At 39.6% G+C, this 16626-nt stretch overlaps 1 protein-coding gene across 1 annotated transcript in view; it reads left to right on the top strand.

Moving 5' to 3' along the window:
• Nucleotides 1-16626, top strand: part of ZNF783 (zinc finger protein 783) — a 40921-nt gene that overhangs the window by 18579 nt on the left and 5716 nt on the right. The window lies entirely within an intron of this gene.

Below are 16626 nucleotides of genomic sequence, written 5' to 3'. Positions count from 1 at the left end.
GACTGAAAATGAGAAGAAACAGCTGCAAAGATCCATAAATAATCAGAACATGGAACGTACAAAGTATGAAACTAGGAAAATGAAATGAAATGTATAAGATTGATATCTTAGGCATTAGTGAGCTGAATTGGACTGGTATAGGCCATTTTGAATCAGATAATCGTATGGTATACTATGCTGGGAATGACAAATTGAAGAGGAATAATGTCACATTCATCATCAAAAAGAACAAGATCTATCCTGAAGTGCAATGCTGTTAGTGATAGGATAATATCCACCTGCCTATAAGGAAGACCAGTTAATATGACTATTATTTCAAATTTATGCACCATCCACTAATGCCAAAGATGAGGAAATTGAAGATTTTTACCAACTTCTGCAGTCTGAAATTTATCAAACTGCATTCAGGATGCATTGGTAATTACCAGAAACTGGAATGCAAAAGTTGAAAACAAAGAAAAAGGATCGGTAGTTAGAAAATAATGGCTTTGGTGATAAAAACGATGCCAGAGATCACATCACAGAATTTTGTAAGACCAACAACTTTCCATTACAAATACTTATTTTCAGCACATACACAGCGATTATACAAGTAGACCTCACCAGGCAGAATACACAGGAATCAAATTGACTACATCTGTGGAGAGTCTGAGACGATGGAAAAGCTCAATATCATCAGTCAGAACAAGGCCAGGGACTGGATGCAGAACAGACCATCAATTGCTCATATGCAAGTTCAAGTTGAAGCTGAAGAAAATTAGAACAAGTCCAAGAGAGTGAAAATAAAAACTTCAGTATATCCTACCTGAATTTAGAGACCACCTCAAGAGTAGATTTGATACATTGAACACTAATGACTGAAGACCAGATGACTTGTGGAATGACATCAAGGACATTATACATGAAAAAAGCAAAAGGTCATTAAAAAGGCAGGAAAGAAAGAAAAGACCAAAATGGATGTCAGAAGAGACTCTGAAACTTGCTCTTGAATGTAGAATAGATAAAGGGAAAAGGAAAAAATGATGAGGTAAGAGAGTTGGATAGAATATTTCAAAGGGTGGCTTGAGGAGACAGAGTATTATAATGAAATGTGCAAAGACCTGGAGTTAGAAAACCAGAAGGAAAGAACATGCTCAGCATTTCTCAAGCGGAAAGAACTGAAGAAAAAATTAAAGCCTCAAGTTATAAATATTGAAGGATTCTAGAAGGCAAATCTGCTGCAAAAGACCTCTTTAAAGTGTTAAAAACCAAAGATGTCACTTTGAAGACTAAAGTGCACCTGGCCCAAGCCATGGTGTTTTCAGTTGCCTCATATGCATGCGAAAGCTGGGTAATGAATAAAGAAGACCGAAGTAGAATTGATGCCTTTGAATGACAGTGTTGGCGAAGAATGTTGAATATATCATGGACTGAACAAATCTCTCTTGGAAGAAGTACTGCCAGAATGCTCATTGGAAGCGAGGATGGGAGGACTTGGTCTCACATACTTTGGACATGCAATCGGGGGAACCAGTCCCTGGAGAAGGACATCACGCTTGTTAAAGTAGAGGGTCAACAAAAAAGAGGAAGAGCCTCAATGAGATGGATTGACACAGTGGGTACAGCAGTGAGCTCAAGCAAAACAATGACCGTGAGGATGGTGCAGGACCAGCAGTGTTTCATTCTGTCTGACTGAGACTGGAGGAACCCTAGAAGACATGGCCCCCAGACCCTCTGTTAACTCAGAACTAAAACCATTCCCAAGGCCAATTTTTCAGACAAAGGATAGATTGGACTGTAAGACATAAAATGATACTCATGAAGGGTGTGTTTCTTAGTTCAAGTAGATGCATGAGACTAAATAGGCAGCTCCTGTTCAGGGGTGAGATGAGAAGGCAGAAAGGGATAGGAGCTGGCTGAATGGACACAGGAAATCCGGAGTGGAAAGGAGGAATGGGCTAATGAGCTGTCACATTATAGGGATAGCAACTAGGGTCACATGACAATGTGTGTATAAATTTGTATGAGAAACTAACTAGAGCTATAAACTTTCACCTAAAGCACAATTAAAAAAAAAAAAACTTAAAAAAAAAAGTTGGATTTTATCGAATGCTTTTTCTACATCCATAGAGATGATCATGTGTTTCTTTTCCTTTGTTCTATTGATGTGGTGTATTATGTTAATTGATTTTCTTATGTTGAACTATCCCTGCATTTATGGAATAAATCCCACTTGGTCATGGTGTATGACTCTTTTAATATGCTGTTGAATTCTGTTCACTAGTATTTGGTTGAGGATTTTTGCATCTATATTCCTAAGAGATATTGGCCTGTAGTTTTCTTTTCTTGTGGTATCTTTGTCTGATTTGGGGATCAGAGTTATGTTTACGTCATAGAATGAATTAGAGAATTCCTTCTCTATCTTTTGTAAGAGTTGAAACCATATTGATGTTGATTCTCTAAATGTTTGGTAGAATTCCCCCGTGAAGCCGTCTGGTCCAGGACTTTTTTTTGGGAGGTTTTTGATTGTTTCACTTGTTACGGGTCTGTTGAGACTTTCTATTTCCTCTTGGGTCAGTTTGGTTAGGTTATGTTCTTCTAAGAATTTGTCCATTTCATCTGTGTTATCCATTTGTTGCCATACAGTTGCTCATAATACTCTATCATAATTCTGTCAGGTCAGTTGTAGTGTCCCTGCTTTCATTTTTTATTTTGGTTATTTATATCTTTTCCATTCTTTTTTTTCCTATTCTTTATCAGTCTAGCTAAAGGTTTGCCAATTTTATTAATCTTTTCAAAGAACCAACTGCTTATTTTATTGATTCTCACTATTGTTTTTCTGTTTTCAATTTTATCTGTGATCTGATCTTTGTTATTTCCTTTCTTCTGATATGTTTAGGCTTAGTTTGTGCTTCTCTGTCTAGTTTCTGGAGTTGTCAGGTTAGGCTGTTAATTTGAGATCTTCTTTTTTTATGTAGACATTTATTGCTGTAAGTTTCCCTCTGAGTTCTGCCATTACTGCATCCCATAAGTTTTGATATGTTGTGCTTTCACTTTCATTTGACCCTAAGAAATTTGTGATTTCTTCCTTGACCCGTTGGTGGTTTAATAGTGTGTTGTTTAATTTCCATATGTTTTTGCATTTTCCATGTGTTTTTGTTGTTGTTATTGATTTCTAGCTTCACTCTGTTGTGGTCAGTGAAAATATTTTTTGTATGATTTCAGTCTTTTTAAATTTATCAAGACTTGCTTTGTGACCTATTCTGAAGAATGATCCACATGCACTGGAGTAGAATGTATATCATGCTGTTTTTTGGTGGAGTGTTCCATATATATGTATTTTAAGTCTAGTTGCTTTATAGTGTCATTCAGGTCCTCTGTTCCCTTGTTGATTTTCTTTCTAGATGTTCTGTCCGATATTGAAAGTGGTGTATTGAAGTCTCCGACTAGTATTGTGCTCCTGTTTCTTCCTTCAATATTGTAATGCCATATGACAGGTGCTATAATAAAAAGTGTGCACAAAAGGTTATGGGGGCACACAGGAGAAAGTGAATAATCTCCCTGGGTGGGTAGGAGAAATTTTATCTAGAAGGTAACTTTTCAGATAGGTCTTGAAACCTGAGTAGGGTTTTTGTTGTCATAGAAGAGCGTTAGAACGTTGTAGGCAGAAAGAATATATTACTATGCATTTCTTTGCGAGTCCAAGAAGATATCCATTAAAAAACCACTTAAAAAAAAATTTATTGTGCTTTAAGTGAAAGTTTACAAATCAAGTCAGTCTTTCATCCAAAAATTTATATACACCTTGCTATATACTCCTAGTTGCTTTCCCCCTAATGAGACAGCACACTCCTCTCCACCCTCTATTTCCATGTCCATTCAGCCAGCTTCTGTCCCCCTCTGCCTTCTCATCTTCCCTTCAGACAGGAGCTGCTGCATAGTCTCATGTGTCTACATGATCCAAGAAGCTCACTCCTCACCAGTATCATTTTCTATCGTATAGTCTAGTCCAATCCCTGTCAGAAGAGTTGGCTTTGGGAATGGTTCCTGTCTTGGGCTAACAGAAGGTCTGGGGACTATGACCTCTGGGGTCCTTCTAGTCTCAGTCAGACCATTAAGTCTGGTCTTTTTATGAGAGTTTGAGGTCTGCATCCCACTGCTGTCCTGCTCCCTCAGGGGTTCTCTGTTGTGTTCCCTGTCAGGGCAGTCATCGGTTGTAGCCGGGCACCATCTAATTCTGGTTTCAGGCTGATGTAGTCTCTGATTTATGTGGTCCTTTCTGTCTCTTGGGCTCATAATTACCTTGTATCTTTGGTGTTCTTCATTCTTCTTTGCTCCAGGTGGGTTGAGACCAATTGATGCATCTTAGATGGCTGCTTGCTAGCTTTTAGGACCCCAAATGCCACTCTCCAAAGTGGGATGCAGAATCTTTTCTTAATAGATTTTATTATGCCAATTGATCTAGATATCCCCTGAAACCATGGCCCCAACCCCTCACCCCTGCTACACTGGGCTTCAAAGCGTTTGAAAAAAAAAAAAAAACACTTTTAAATAGAGCTTGAAAATATTTTAAAATTAATTTCAAGTGGTTTCATTATGCCCTGTCATAATGTTTCAGAGCTACTTCAAATGATGAAATAAAATATGTTAGGATTTGAGGTAAATGGTAAGTATATTTTTCAACCCTCAGATTAGAACACATGATCTGAAAAGTACAACTGTAATTTTGAGGATAATAGAATAAACTATTTGAATTTGGATCTGTCTAGGAAAATCCTCAAAGTATTTCTCCCTTCAATACTATCAGTGTTTGTTTTATGTATTTAGGTGCCCTGATGTTGGATGCATATATATTTATGATCGTGAAATCTTCTTGATTAATTGACCCCTTTTATTGCTGTGCGATATCCATCTCTACTGTTCGGTTTTGTCTTAAAGTCTACTTTGTTTGATATTAAGATTGCCACACCAGCTTTCTTTTGGTTATTATTTGCATGGAAAATTTTTTTCTGTCCTTTCACTTTCTACCTATTTGTGTCCTTGGTTTAAGGCGTGTCTCTTGTAAACAGCATATAGTTGGATCTTTTTTTTTTTTTTAATTCACCTTGCCACTCTCTGCTTTTTAATTAGAGCATTTAGTCCCTTTGTATTCACTGTAATTACTGGTAAGAAGTGACTTCTGCCATTTTGTTGTTTTCTGTGTGTCTTAAGCCTTCTTTGTCTTTGTCCTTTAGTACTGTTTGCTTTTGTGTTTTGTTGGTTTATTGTAGTGAGCCTTTTTGGTTCCTTTCTCCTTTCCTTTTGTATATGCTTTTTATATATTTTCTTAGTGGTTAACATGAATATTACATTTAAGAGCTTATATTTATAACATTCTAGGGTAAGCTGGTACAAATTTAACTTCAGTAATATACAAGAAATTCTGTATTTATGCCATTCCTCTCCCCACTTTTGTTGTTATCACTAATTACATCTTTATGATTCATGTGTCCTGTAATGTAATTTTATCCTTGCCTTTTATATATTTGTTATTAAAAAACATGAAGGGTAAAACATTTAGAATTATTCAGCATGAATACCTTATTACTAGCCCTTACATTCATCCATGCATTTCCCTTTTTTAGGGATCTATCTTTTTATGTATTGCTTTGAATTACATTCTACTGTATTTTCCCTTTCATCTACAGAACTCCCATTAGTCTTTTTCTGTAGGGCCAGTCTGGTGGATATGAACTCTCTTTTCACTTCTGTTTGTCTGGGAATGCTTTAATTTCACCCTCATTCTTGAAGGATAGTTTCGCTGGGTATAGTATTCTTGGTTGACATTTTTTTTTTTTTCTTTCAGCACTTTAAGTATATAATTCCATTGCTTCCTGGCCTCCAGTGTTTCTGAGGAAAAACCTTATTGGGGATCCTTTGTATGTGACCATTTGCTTCTCTCTCACGGCTTTCAGGATTCTCTGTTTATCATTAATTTTTGAGAGCCTGGCTATGATGTGTCTTGGTGTAGATCTTTCTGGGTTTATCCTGCTTGGGGTTCTTTAGGCTTCTTGGATTTGTAGAATCATGTCTTTTGTTAGATTGGGGAAATATTCTTCAAATATTCTTTCCCTTTCTTTCATCTCCTTCTGGAATTCCCATGATGCATATATTAGGTCTCTCATTGTCCCATAACTCCATTAAACTGTGCTCAGCCTTCTTGAGCCTCTGTTCTTATTGCTCTTCAGCATCTGTAGTTTTAACTATCTTATCCTTTAATTTGCTGATTGTTTCTTCTGTCTGATTAAATCTGTTGGTAAGTCCTATTGTGTTTCTCATTTCAGTTATCGTCCCTTTCAGGTGTGATATCTCCTTTTTCAGATCCTCATTTTGTTCTTGCATTGTTTTCCTTAGGTCTTTAGCTATGTTTAATGTTGTTGTATTATATTCTTCCATTTGTTTTAACTGTTTGGTCATCCCTACATGTGCTTTCACTCCCTTTGTCATGTTTATTTGGATGTGCCATCATTTCTCTGGTCTTTGTGTGTCTTGTGATTTTTTGGTTGGGGCATTGGAATTTTCAAGGAGTGTTAACCTTCTCAGTTTTCCCTGGTATTTGGTGCTCTTGCCTACACTACTTTCTGCAAGAAACTTTGAGGTAGGCAGAGCCTTCGGCCTTTACTTACAGTGATAGCTGCTTCTCTCTCTGTGGTTTTAATTGGGATTCCAAAGTTCCAGACCTCATTTTTCAACTTTCAATCTCTCCCAAACACACCAGGGAAACCCTGGTGGCGTAGTAGTTAAGTGCTACAGTTGCTAACCAAAAGGTCGGCAGTTCAAATCCACCAGGCGCTCCTTGGAAACTCTATGGGGCAGTTCTACTCTGTCCTATAGGGTTGCCATGAGTCAGAATTGACTCGACAGCAGTGGGTTTTTATTTGGTTTAAACACACCAGAAGATACACTGTGGTCTATCAGCAGGCATTGCCACTCAAGCAAGATATCATGCACTAATCAGTCTGTCCACCAGGGGGTGTAGTCCCCTCTCTCTGGTTATTACTTCCTTTCCTTCTCTGTTTCTGCAACCACATTTTTAGTTGGAAAACCCCCACATAGAGAGGGACTGTGGGTGTTGCCCTCCGGCTTTGCCCAAGGTTTCCTTCCCTGCTCTGTGGGGGCTGCTTATATCTCAGCTGGCATTCAGGGAATGCAAAGGCAGATTTTTCTCCATTTCAGGAGGAGGAGGGGCTGGCACTCCCCAGAAGGACTTCCAATAGATCTGTGTTGATTTCAGAGCCCCCATGGCCCTGTGGTGGTTGGGAGAGCAGTCTCCACTTAGGTGACCCACCTCCTGACTGCACTGTAGGGAACCTTCTCTAGTTCATATCAGCCCAGCAGCCAACAGTTATGGGTTGGGGGAGGAGTAGTCACGTTCCATATGGATTACCAGGGGGGTCTCCGTTGTTGCTATCAGAGCTCACCTCATAGTGTGTTAGCTGTGGGTGTAGCCTCCACTCAAGATGCCTGCTTCCTAGCACAGCAGCCGTGGCCAGCAGTCCTCTGCGCCAGCTGCAAGGGGGAGCAGACAGATCCAAACTGTTCCCCACAGAGATCTGTCCTGTCGGTTTCAGAGGCCTGAGCTATGGGGTCCACAGGGAGGCAGGCAGAGTGCTGACTGTGGGAGCAGACCCCACTGCAGGGCCCTTTTGTAGCAGTTCACAGCAGGCTTACAGTGACAGTGTCTGGGTGGGGGAGGTACTGGCACACTCCAAAAAGACCCCTGGGGGGCCTGCCTTGTTGCTATCAGAGCTCTCCCTGCCCCAGAGTATGTTGACTGTGGGTGTATCCTCCACAAAAGATGCCTGCTTCCTAGCACACAGCAGCCCCAGTCAGCAGTCCTTACCACCAACTGAAAGAGGGAGCAGACAGACCAGAACTGACTCTCCAGTAGGTTTGTCCTGTTGGTTTCAGAGTCCTGAGCTATGGAGTGCGCAGGGAGGCAGGTGGAGTGTTGACTCTGAGAGCACACTCCACTGCACTGACCTTCTGTAGCAATTCACAGTAGGTCTGCAACTGACATTGGGCGGGGGAGGTGCTGGCACACTCCAAATGAACCCCTGGGGAGAAGCTTGGGGTCTTGTCCCTTTGTACAGGCCAGGGCTGTGTTGGTTAGGGAAGCAGGCTATTTTTCTGGGGCCACTACTCCAGTTCACAGCAGCTGGTGGCCCACGTGGCTGGGGGAGGAGCAGGGGCAGGGGGAGAAGTGATTTCCCAACCCTGCGTGACTCATTGATTCTTGGCTGTCCACCCTGCCCCACTGCTTTCCTCTGCTCCTCTATTCAGAGCCCCTCAAAGCTGAACACCGTTTCCTTGTATTTCTTGTTTTATTTGTGGGGGAGGGTTAGAATGATGGCTTGTTATGCTACCAGCTTCCCAGAATCCCCTCCAGGTTCATTCTTTTTATGTGAGAATCCAGTTGTCCCAGCATCATTTATTGAAGAGCCTATTTATTCCTTACTCATTGAATGAACTTAGCATCTTTGTTGAAAGTAAATTGATCATAGATATAGGGTTTATTTCTGGATTGTAAATTCTATTCCACTGATCTCTATATCTGTCATTATACGGGTACCAGACTCTTTGGATTTCTGTAGCTTTATACTTTGTTTTGAAGTTGGAAAGTTTGAGTCTTCCTACATTGTTCTTCTTTTTCAAGACTGTTTTGGCTATGTTGGAACCCTTGCAATTCCATATAAATTTGAGGGTTGGCTTTTCCATTTCTTTGAAAGAAGCTGTTGGAATTTTCATGGGAATTTCATTGAGTCTGTAGACTGCTTTGGATAGTGTCTACCTTTTCTGCATCCCATAAATTTTGATATGCTATGTTTTCATTTTCATTTGACTCTAGGTATTTTCTGATTTCTCCCTTGACCCATTGGTTGTTTAATACTGTGTTGTTTAATTTCCACCTATTTGTATATTTTCCAGTTTTCCTCCTGTTGTTAATTTCTAGTTTCTTTCCATTGTGGTTGGAGAAGATACTTTCTCTGATTTCAACTTTTTTTTTAATTTATTGAGAATTGTTTTGTGGCCTAATATGTGGTCTTTCCTGGAGAATGATCCATGTGCACTAGAGAAGAATGTGTATTGTGCTCTTGTTGGGTGGAGTGTTCTACGCATGTCCGTTAGGTCTAGTTCGTTTATACCACCATCACCAACCACCAGGTGCCGTCAAGTAGATTCTGGCTCATGGCAAATCTGTGTGTGTCAGAGTAGAACTGTGCTCCATAAAGTTTTCAGTGGCTGATTTTTCAGAAGTAGATCACGAGGCCTTTCAGTACACTCAAACCTGCAACCTTTTGGTTAGCAGCTGACTGCGTTAACCATTTGCACCACCCAGGGACTCTAGTTGGTATGAAACATGGTTCATATTTCTTTATTTATCTTCTTTCTAGATGTTCTGTGTATTACTAAAAGTGGCATATTGAAGTCTTTAACTATTATTGTAAAATTATCTATTTCTTTGTGTAATTCTATTGGTGTTTGCTCCATATGCTTTGGGGGTTCTGGTGTTAGGTGCATATATATTTATAATGGATAGATCTTTTTAAATTTTTTTATTTTGTTGTTTTTGAGATATACACAGCAAAACATAAACCAATTCAACCGTTTATGCATGTGCCATTCAGGGATATTGATTACATGCTTCGAGTTGTGCAGCCATTCTCACTTTCATTTTCTGAGTTGTTCCTCCTCCATTAACAAACTCACTGCCCCCTAAAGTTCCTGTATGATCTTTTGAGGTGCTGTTGTCACTTTGACCCCATATAGATAGTTCTTAAAGAGCATAATGCTCAAGGCAGACATTTTTTACTAGTTAAGCTAAACTATTGTTTTTATTGTTTGGTTTTAAGAAGACTTCAGGGAATTTTTTTGGTTTAAGTTTTAAAGATTATCCCAAGGCAGTAGTTTCAGAGGTTCATCCAGCCCCCTTGGCTCCAGAAAGTCTGGAGTGCATGAGAATTTAAAATTCTTTTCTGCACTTTACCCTTTTTGATCAGGATTCTTCTGTAGAATCTTGGTCAAAATGTTCAGTAATGGTAGCTGGGCACCATTCAGTTTTTCTGGTCTCACAGCAAAGGAGACAGTTGTTCATGGAGGCAACTAAACACATATTCCATATTCTACTCCTGTTCCTGACTCTCCTTCTTCCAATTGTCCTGCCTTGGAGGGCCTCTTGCAAGCTTTTAAGACCCCAGGCACCACACAGTGAACTAGGAGGAAGAACAGAAGCGTTAAACACATTAGGCCAGTTAACTGGAATGTCCCATGAAACTATAATCCTAAACCTCCAAACCAAGGAACCAAATCCTGTGAGGTTTTTAGTTGTACATAAGCAACTTCAGCAGCTACTCTTTTTTCTTTGTTGTTGTTGTAAATATATCTATCATACAACGTTTGCCAGTTCAACTTTTTACATATCTACAACTTGCTGACAGCAATTACAGTAATTGGCTGTGCAGCCCTACCCTTAATCAATGTGTTTTTTCTATCACCATTAACCGTCCCTTTCCCCTCCCTGTATTATAGGCGAGGTCATATAATATTTCTCCTTTTGTGACTGACTTATTTTGTTCAACATAATGTCTTCAATCTCCATTTATACTGTAGCATATATGAAGATTTCATTTCTCCTAGTTGCTGAGTAGTATTCCATTGTATGTATGTACCACATTTAGTTTATTCATTCATCTTTTGATGGGCATTTAGGTTGTTTCCACCTTTTGGCTATTGTGAATAGTGCTACACTGAACGTTGGTATACAAGTCTCTGAGTCTCTGCTTTCAAGTCTTTTGGGTATATACTTATGTCTTAGTCATCTAGTGCAGCTATAACAGACATACCACAAGTGGATGGCTTTAGCAAAGAGAAGTTTGTTCTCTCACAGTCCAGTAGGCTAGAAGTCTGAATTCAGGGCCCTGGCTCTGGAGGAAGGTCTTTGTCATCAGTCTTCCCTTGGTCTGGGAGCATCTCAGCATAGGAACCTCAGGTCCAAAGGATGCGCTCTGCTCCCAATGCGGCTTTCTTGGTGGCATGAGGTCCCCGTGTCTCTCTGCTCGTTTCTGTCTTTTATACCTCAAAAGAGATTGGCTTAAGACACTGTTTAGTCTTGTAGACCTTATCGACATAACTGCCGCTAATCCATCTTATCATATCATAGTGTTAGGACTTACAACATATGAAAAATCACATAAAATGGTGGACAATCATGCAGTCATACAAGGGAATCATGATCTAGCCAAGTTGACAGATATTTTGAGGGGGACACAATTCAATCCATGACAGCTTAGGAGTGGAATTGCTGGTCATATTATAGTTCTATTTTTAGTTTTCTTTAGGAACTGCCACACTGTTTTCCAAAACAGCTGTCCCATTTGCATCCCCACCAGCAATGTACAAGGTAATGGTTAGATCTTGATGAATCGATCCTTTTATTATTATATAATGTCCTTCTTTGCCTCTTATAACAGATTTTTACTTTAAAGTCTATTTTGTCTGATATTAACATAGCCACCCCAGCTATCTTTTGGTTATTATTTGCATGGAATATTTTTTTCCATCCTTTCACTTTCATCCTATTTGTGTCTGTGTGCCTGAGATGTGTTTCTTGTACACAGAATGTAGATGAATCATGGTTTTTTATCCATCGTGCTACTCTCTGCCTTTTGATTTGAGAGTTTCTTAGGCTGGTTCTCTAGAGAAGCAAAACCAGAGAGAGAGAGAAGAGAGACCTATATCAAGGAATCATGTGGTTGTAGAGGCTGGAGACTCCCAAGTCCGTGGGTCAGGCTGGAGGCTTCTCCTGATTCACGTAGCTGCAGGGGCTGGCGAACCCAAGATCAGCAGGTCAGCTGCTAGCTCAGGTCCCAAGAACCGGAGGTCAGATGAACAGGAGCCAGCTGCAGGATCCAGAGCAAGCAGAAGTCTGCGAACTTTGCCAGAAAGTCCACCTGTATTGAATGCAGGCTGCACCCCCAGGGAAGCTCCCTTTCAACTGATTGACTACTCACAGCAGATCCCATCATGAAAGTGACCATATCAGATCTCATTATGGAGATGATTACATCATAATACAACTGCCAGACTACATCATAACTGCCAAACCACTGAGAATCATGGCCCAGCCAAGCTGATACACAACCTTAATGATCACAGAGAGTTTAATTATTTTTCATTTAAGGTAATTATCCATAAAGAAGGACTTATTTCTACCATTTTATTATTTGCGTGTGTGTGTGTCTTATACCTTCTTTGTCCCTCATTTCCTCTGATACTGCCAACATTTGTGTTTAGTTGATTTCTTATAGTGCATTATCTTGTTTCCTTTTTCACTTCCTTTTGTGTACATTTTAAAGCCATTTTCTCTGTAGCTACCATGAGGATTACATTTAACATTTTACTTTTATAACAACCTAGTTTAAATTGATACCCGCTTAACTTCTGTAACATACAAAAACTCTATTGATACCACTTCTCTCTTCTCTCATTTATGTTGTCATCCTCTGTTACGTCATTATTCAGAGGTATGTGTCGTGCTCAGTAATGGTGTGATTGTCCTTATGAAGCATGTAGGACATAACTAGAATTACGAACCAAAAATATCTTAAAACTGATCCTTATATTTGCATGACTTCAGGTTACTATCTAGTATTCTCCTTTTCCGTCTGAAGGACTCCTTTTAGCATTTTTTATAGGGCAGGTCTACTCATAACAGACTCCCTCAGCTTTTATTTATCTGTGAATATCTTAATTTTGCTGTCATTCTTGAAGGACATTTTTGCCTGATGTAGTGTTGCTTTTTTTTAAATCTAGTAGATGAGTTTATTCAGGCAGACGGTTTGCAAATTGGGCAGTACCAAACCAAAAGTGGAAAAGCACTCTGCTCAGTATCAGCAGTGACTGGCTTTTTATTCACAAAATGCAGAAACAAAAGAAGTTATTTCTGATTGGCTTATGCAGTTTACTGTTGAAGCACTGTCAGGTTTCATTGGTCAAGGAGGGTAGAAATGCTGTTAGGGTCTCATTGGTCAATGAAAGTGGCCTGATTTACAGGAAAGCTAGGCTTAAGTTTCTATAAAGACAAGTCTTAGGGTCATGGTCCACTTTACTGCTGATGCCATTTTGTCAACCACATGACTCCATTTTTATTTCTTTTAACAATTCACCCTTTTGATCAAGACCTTCAAAGAAAGAATTTGATCAAGTTACTGACACTTCATTTTGCCTTTCCATGGGCCTTCTTCTGCATGGACTTTCGCTGACCAGTGTCTGATGATGGCCTCTTAATTTCTGAGTCTTCACCATGCCATAGCTAAGGCTCCAGGCAATGTTAACCAGACTGACTAATGGAATAACAGTGTGTTTGAGAAATGTCATCAGCTGTCAAGGCCCCACAGCTCGATTATTTTTGCTATCAGAGGCAAAAGAAGTATCTTCTAGAAGCATTATTCTGTGGAGGGAATGAATGTTGGTGGATTGATTACAAACGCCCTGAAAATAATCTGTAATATATTTGATCATTCCATAGAAAACAACAATCATGATTAAAATTATAATTGTTTGGATTAAAGAACACATCCAAGACCCTACATCAGTAGGGAGCCAGCTAAACAGATCAAATTCCCAGTTGGGATGAGATTCTACTTGGTATAACCAGTGTGCTTGCTCTTGGGTTTTGGTTACAGCTTGTTCAACTTGTCCAGTGGAATTTATCCATGTGCAACAATTGTGAGCTATCGCACATATGCCTCCTTTTTGGGCTAGAAGAAAATCTAAAGAAATTCTTTATCAGATGTAGTATCCTTGGTTGCCAATTCTTTTCTTTCAGCACTTTAGATAACATGTTTTCACTGCTTTGTGGCCTCCAAGTTTTCAGAGGTAATTAATTTTATTGGTAATCCTTTATATGTGACAGTTTGTTTCTCTCTTGCTCCTTTCAAGATTCTCTCTTTATCTCTAGTTTTTGAGAACTTGATAATAATGTGTTTCGATGTGGATCTTTTGGGGTTTATTCTGCTTGGAGTTTGTTCAGCTTCATGGATTTTTAGATTTATGTCCTCTGTCAGCTTTGGAAAGTTTTCTGCCGTTATTTCTTCAGATATTCCTTCTGTCCTTTCCTCTCTCTCCTTCTGAGATTCCCATGGTGCATAGTTTAGTTTGCTTGATGGTGGCCCACATTTCCAGTATGCTGTGCTCAGCAGTCTTGATTATTCTCTCTTACAGTTCTTCAGACTCAATACTTGCTTGACCTTATCCTCTAGTTCACTGGTTGTTTCTTCTGCCAGTCCAAATCTGCTGTTGAATCCTTTTGTTGAATTCATCGTTTCAGTTATTGTATCTTCCAGCTCCAGTATTTGTTTGCCTTCTTTTTATAGTGTGTATATCTTTATTTTTTTTATATCTTTACTGGAAACCCTGGTAGCATACTGGTTAAGTGCCAAAAGGTGCCAAAAGGTTGGCAGTTCAAATCCACCAGGCACTCCTTGGAAACTCTATGGAGCAAGTTCTACTCTATCCTATAGGGTCGCTATGAGTCAGAATCGACGCAACAGTAATGAGTTTGGGTTTTTTTGGCTATATCTTTATTTATATTCTTGTCTTATTCATGTATTGTTTTCCTGGTTTCTTTTAGTTTTTTGTACATGTTTTCCTTTAGTTCTTTGAGGATGTTTAATACTGTTGTCTTAAAATCTTCTAATCTGTCCATTTTCCAGGCTTCCATGGAAATGATTTCTCACCTTTTGTCCAGGCTTTCAAACTGGTTTGTTCTGGTTCAAACCTCTGCTGAGAATTTGAATTTTTAGCAAGTTCCCTGCTGAGAATCTGTATTTCCAGCCCAGATATACTGAATCAGAATCCACATTTTAACAAGATCTCCAGGTGATTCTTATGTATAACTCCTTGGGTACTTGTTAGAAATGCAAATTCTCACAGGGAACTTGTTAGAAATATGAAATCTCAGCAAGGGTTTGAACCAAAATGGACCAGTTTGAAGACCTGCTTTTTCTTATTCTTTTGAATGGGCTATTATTTTTCAGTTTCTTTTTGTCCCTTGTGATTTTTGATGAAGCCTGGACATTGGAATATTAGTGTGTTAGCTTTCTCAATTCCCATGTAAACATGGTGTTTTAAAAGCACTTACTTCTGCAAGAAACTCTTAGGTGGGCTCAGCCTTCAGTCTTGCCTCGCTGCTCCCTGCTCACCCTGTAAGAACTCCAGTTCAGGCCGACACAGATTTCAGTCCTTCATGCCTCTCCCCTCCGGCAGCACATACACTGATCAGTCCGCCAGTAAGATCAGTCCTGTTTACTTCCAATCCTGAGATCAGGACCCTTTTTTTTTTTGTGCACAGGGGAGCTGTGGACAGCTGGGGCACCACTGTAGCCATCTGGCTGCCACACTGGGAGGAGGAGGGCAGGACAGTGAAAAAAGAGATTTTCCTATCGTTTAAAATTTGCTTTGAGCTTGCTTCTGTTCGCAGCTCATTGTTTGCAACCTTCACTGACTCCTTCAGGGTTCTTATAGGGTTTGGCACAGATTTCCAGTTGCTTCTTTCAGTGCTTGTGTAGGAGGGTCAGGATCTGGACCTGCTCATGCCACCATCTTCCCCAGGTCTCTCTTTGCAGCTCGTTTTGTCCTCTGCTTTGGGGGCTCTGATGTTAGGTGCATATATTACAATGTGTTATTCCACTGAGCTAATATTCTACCCAGGACTTAGACACAAAATGCCTTTTAAAGTTATTTGAAATAATTATTTTCACCAGTGTGGTATGCAGTTAAGTTCATTTGCTTCAGTTTATTTTCAAATCTTTGTAGATTTCTTTTTTCTTTCTGATTTAACTTTTTGCATATGTAAAATATGTTTACAAAGTCAAAATTATTTATCAGGATATATTCAGAGAAATTTCATTACCATCCTTAACCCCTCCTCCCTAGATAACCATTTTTATTTATACTTCTGCTGTTTCTTTTTGAAAATATAAGTAAACACACAGATACATTTATGTACCCCACCCCTATAACTGAGTGCTGTCTGGAGATTGCTTCTTGTCGGTATGTGGAGGCCTTCCTTACGTCTTTCTGTGGGTGCATAGTGCTCCATGGTGTGACATACCATAGTTTATTTCACCAGTCCCCCTTGGTGGACATTTAGGTTATTCCCAATATTTTGTTGCTATAAATAATGCTGCAATGACTACTTTGTACATAAGTCACATCATAGGTTCTAAGTCACTAGATTCTAAGTACTTAAGTCACTTTGGGGTAGATTCGTAGAAGTTGGACTGCTGGATCAACAGGTATGTGAATATGTCATTTGGCAAGACAGCACCAAGTTCCTCTCCCTCAGGCTGGTGTCATTTTGTGCCCCGTGAGCACTGCACAGAACACCTCCCCACAGCGTTGCCAACAGAGAACGCTATCCAACTTACAGGACTTCTGTCAGCGTAAGAAGTGAAAAGCGGCGTTTCAGTGTAGTTTTAATGGCTTCTCTCCTGAGTTTGGTTGACTGTCTTTTTGTACACTTAAGAGATATTTTTTCTTACTCTGTGAACTGTTTGTCTCTTTTGACATGAAAATATGTACTTTTAGGCCCCACCTAGAACTGCT

Source organism: Elephas maximus, chromosome 8, assembly GCF_024166365.1.
Source record: "Elephas maximus indicus isolate mEleMax1 chromosome 8, mEleMax1 primary haplotype, whole genome shotgun sequence".
Classification (NCBI taxonomy): Eukaryota; Metazoa; Chordata; class Mammalia; order Proboscidea; family Elephantidae; genus Elephas; species Elephas maximus.
This window is presented reverse-complemented; position numbering and strand designations above follow the sequence as displayed.